Source organism: Mus pahari, chromosome 9 (assembly GCF_900095145.1).
Source record: "Mus pahari chromosome 9, PAHARI_EIJ_v1.1, whole genome shotgun sequence".
NCBI classification, from domain to species: domain Eukaryota; kingdom Metazoa; phylum Chordata; class Mammalia; order Rodentia; family Muridae; genus Mus; species Mus pahari.
In genome coordinates, this window is record NC_034598.1 from 51,586,559 (window position 1) to 51,591,312 (window position 4,754).

Below are 4,754 nucleotides of genomic sequence, written 5' to 3' on the forward strand. Positions count from 1 at the left end.
GAGGGAGAGGGAGAGGGAGAGGGAGAGGGAGAGGGAGAGGGAGAGAGAGAAGTCTTTTAAAACTTCAAAACCTACCCCCAGTGACACCCCTTCCCTAACAAAGCCACACATCCTAACACTCCCTAAAACAGTCAAACTGTTCTACCAACTAGGGACCACATATTCCAGTACATGAGCGAGCATATGGCCAGCCATTCTCATCCAAGCCATTACAAACGCCATGAAACCACTTTAAATCCAATCCTAAAGTAGTCGGTTACCCCCCTAACATCTGTGATGCTACTGTACTAGTGGTCCTATTTTGCCCTGACAGACACAGTTGTAGTTCGCTGGACTCACAGCTGGGTAAGACTGAGGACTCCTCCTGATAGCACGCATAGTTCTGACCCTCCGGTTGCATCCACTGCTGTGAAAGCTAACTACTAGGGATGAAAGTTTCAGGTCAATAACATCCCAGTTTCATCATCAAGTTCTGTAGTGTCACCAAGAGCCTTGCCAACAGCCTGCAGTGATTATGGATCCATGGAACCCCACTGACTAAAAAAATTTTAAAAAGTAACTCATTTCTGTTGCTAGGGTTTGTATTTTCTAGTTTGTGGTCTCTCTTGGGGGTATTGTGCCCTCCCTTGTTACAGGGTGAACTGAACTTCTTTAAATGTGTGTGTATATATATTTTAGGAAACCATCTACGGTGGTAGGTCCCTATAAGGATTTCACAGAAGGCCCTCAGTACTGGTTATCCGGATCATATTCTAGCTTCTCTTTTGCCTTTCGATCCTCCAACCCATCTAACCCTTCTAGTTCCCCTATCCCCTCAAATAGAAAAGTTGGTTGTTAAGTGCCTAATCTTAATATAAATCAAAAGTAATTGGCTTATAGACATCAACTTATGTTATAGATTGTGAGGAAACTAAAGAGACAAGAAATGGTGGCAATGGTGACCTAGGATCAAGCTGTATGTAATTCCAGTCAGTCAGATGGTGCACGGCTCAAACCTGGCATTCCTGGGGAGGCTACGGTAAGAGGATCGTGAATTTGATGGCATCTTAGGTTACATACATAGAGAAACCCTGCTAGAAACAATCAAAAATAACTAAACTGAAACAACAACAAAAAAGAAAAGAGAGGGAGAGAGAGAGAGACAGACAGACAGACAGACAGACAGACAGACCTCTGTTATCCAGAGCTAGTGAAGATGTTGCTGAAAATAATTGGCTAACAAAGTAGGAAAGCAAATGAGAGTGTGTTACGATTGAAGCCAACAGAAAGCTTTCAAGGGTCAGACATTAGTGAGTCCAGTTTACACCGTCTTTAGGAGACTACAGCCAAACTCTCATGCAATCAGTCTTTGATTGAAAGGTCACCAGGGGAAGAGTTAGCATGGCCCTTTACCTTTCCAACATTCTGTTCCTTAATTAGTCTCACTGTTAACTCTCTTTCCAGTCTTCTGTTATTGAACCTCTAGGCCTCTGGTCACTGAACCACCTCTTTTTTAATTTTAAACCCATTTGTAGCAGGTTTTTCAGGGGTGTATCAGGGGTTTTGTTGTTGTTGCTGTCTGTTTGTTTGTTTGTTTTTCCAGAATATAAGCACTGGCGGAAAGACCCTTTAGGTCATATTTCAAAGCAGTTGAAACGAGAGGCTGACTGGGCCTCATGGAGCCTGGGCAGTCAGTGCTGCTGGTCCAGCAGGAAGAGCACAGTGGAATGAGCTGCTTCAGGGGCCAGTCTGTGAGGGATTAGAAACCCTTGCCTGGCTTTGAACCTGGGTGGTCTTGATTCTTTCAGATGTCTACAGTCAGAGATGATTAGGTTCAAGCCTGTTGTTTAAAATGTAAATGAGGGAGACAAGAACACATTCACACACACACGCATTCATGCACACATGCACACATATATTCACATGCATATACATATACACATATTTACACACACATTTACATATACATACACACACATGTACACACATACATACACACACATACACACAGACACACACACACAGACACACACACTGGGAAAAGAGAGACACAGAGAATTGGAGGCTTATGGAAATCAACTAAGAAGCAGTGATATTATTATTCTTAATAAAATAAAGCATCAAGAAATGAGAGAAGATGGGTTCAGGGGAGATTATAGGGATACAAGTATCAGAATAATTTCTAATTTCATTAGAAACAAGGGAAAAGTACGGTGGTCAGGGTCAGTTGAAGATAGTGATGCATACGGGGCATCTCAAAGGGAGTCTGTGAATCCCAAATTTTATAAACTACAGCCCCCTCCGCCCCGATTTTACCATACTGCATTTCTCTGAACCACACAATCTCTAATCTTACTTCATAGCGACGTTTCTGCAGCGACCTGGAGGATCTGACACTTCACATCTCATTTTTCTCCACACAAAATCTTTTTATGCACTGGCCTTTTAAGGTCCATTTCCTTTTCTTTAAATTACAAGCAGATCAACAATCCGTAGCATGTGCTGGGCTGGGCATGCCTCTACAGATGTTAGCTTTATAGTACCAACCTAGGCAGTTAGTGCTATGATATACAATTCTTAGACAGATCTCGGCCCAGGTTGAGACTCAGTGTTCTAGTTCCTACATTGCAGCACCAGGGTTCAGATCCAGCGAGACAGTGCCCTTTGGTACTGGCCTCTGATGCTTTTCTGCTCTACAAGAAGAGATCCTTGCCTTCTCCCTGCTCAGCAAGAAATTGCTGCGTGTTGTCTCATTTGAATTGCTAACCTGCCCGCTCTGGATGCCCACATGGGCCATCTCCTTTGATTTGTAGTCATCTATGTAAATGTTGTAACGTGAACATTTCCGGCTTTGCAGAGTCTTTGGAATCAAAAGACAGCTTCTCCTTCTCTGTACCTACAACCTAAGAAAGTGTAGCCCTAAAACGGATCAGATGCCCCACAAATCCTGAAGTACGAGCTAAGTGGGCTCCACACTGCTGGCTTGCTGTGTGTGGAACTTAAAACCTACTCACCTCAGCTTCCTTGAATGAGGAACAGAAAGACATCTCTTTGTGTTTGTTATGACAATTGATTTTAACATAAGTCCCAATACTCATTGGGTGTCTACTGATTTCCTTACTGGTTGAGCACAACAAACTTTTCATAAATATTCCTAGGTAATTGATTCAGTCATTGAGATTACAGATGAATGTGTCCATGGGAAAGCACATATAGCTGAAGTCACAGAAGATGTGTTTAAGATATAATAATCAAACATTTTTACCTTATGTATAGTGTGCATTTAATCACCTACTTCCGGTTTGAATGTGTAAGTTTTATTTTTATCTGATGCATAGTTCTTATGCATATAAAGTTATACTCATAATTCTCATATAATGGTAGCGAAAGAAGGCCTCAGCTCACCTTTATTTGAAAGTTTGCCCATAATATTATGGTGTTTCCGTCTGTATAATGAAAAATAATTCAAAACCCCTCATTAAGGCTAATTATATTTATAAGATAGGAAATTAAAATGAGAAGTATTGAAAATAAATATCTAATAAGATCAGTTGGGACAGAGAACTAATTATTTTATGATTGTTTTATTGTTCTCCATAGAAACCGCTTTCTTTGCTAAGAAACCACAGAAGATAATTTCATCCAACTTTGTTTTTTATTCCCTTCGTACTCTCACAAGGAAACTTTCCTCGAGGAATGTTCTGACTGCTGGCAAAAGATATCGCACCATTGGCTCTTCTTTCTCGGATTACGGAAAGGTGCGGTAACACTCAACTCGCTGTCTGTTACTATAGCACAGGACAGGCTGGAAAATGCTTCCAGAGTTACAGAGTCGCCATCATTGAAAACCAAACATCGCATGTGCATCATTCCTTCTTAAACACATTTTCTAGACTAAGAGCTGTCGGGTTTCATTAGGTGAGAGCAGGATTTGTTTTTGTTTGGTTGGTTGGGTTTTTTTCTTCTTCTTCATTTTTTGTTTAGGCTATGTCCATCTTTCTTTCTGTCTGTCTCTCTATCTCTCTTTCTCTCTTTCTTTTTATTGAATATTTTCTTTATTTACATTTCAAATGTTATCCCCTTTCCTGGTTTCCCCTCTGACAACCCTCCATCCTATCCCCCCTCCCCCTGCGTCTATGAGGGTGCTCCCCACCTACTCACCCACTCCCACCTCCCCGCCCTGGCATTCCCTTGTGGGGCATCGAGCCTTCACAGGACCAAGGTCCTCTCTTCCCATTGAGACCCTACAAAGCCATCATCTGCTACATATGTGGCTGGAACCATGGGTCCCTCCATGTGTACTCCTTAGTCAGTGGTTTAGTCGGTGGGACCCTTCAGCTCCTTCAGTCCTTTCTCATTGTTTTAAATAAAAATGAGTACCTTTTCAAACCCATAGCAACTTTTAACATGTGGCCTATGTTTACCCTTCACTTCCCTTCATGAATAAAACAGTATGCATGATGTACAACAGGGAATCTTGATGTATATAGTGAGGAATGGTTAAATTTAGCTAAGCCACATGCATCATTCCATGTAGATATCATTGCTGTAGTAAGAACCTCTAATGTCTAGTTTCTTGGCATTTGTCAAGAATACATTGTCATTTGCTACAGTCAACTTTCTATACAACAGATCCACAGATCCCTTGAATTTCCTCCTAAGTACAGTCCACTTCCTTTCTTTTTTCTCCCTCCCTCCCTTCCTTCCTTCCCTTCTTTTTCTTTCTTCCTTTCCTTTCCTTTCCTTTCCTTTCCTTTCCTTTCCTTTCCTTTCCT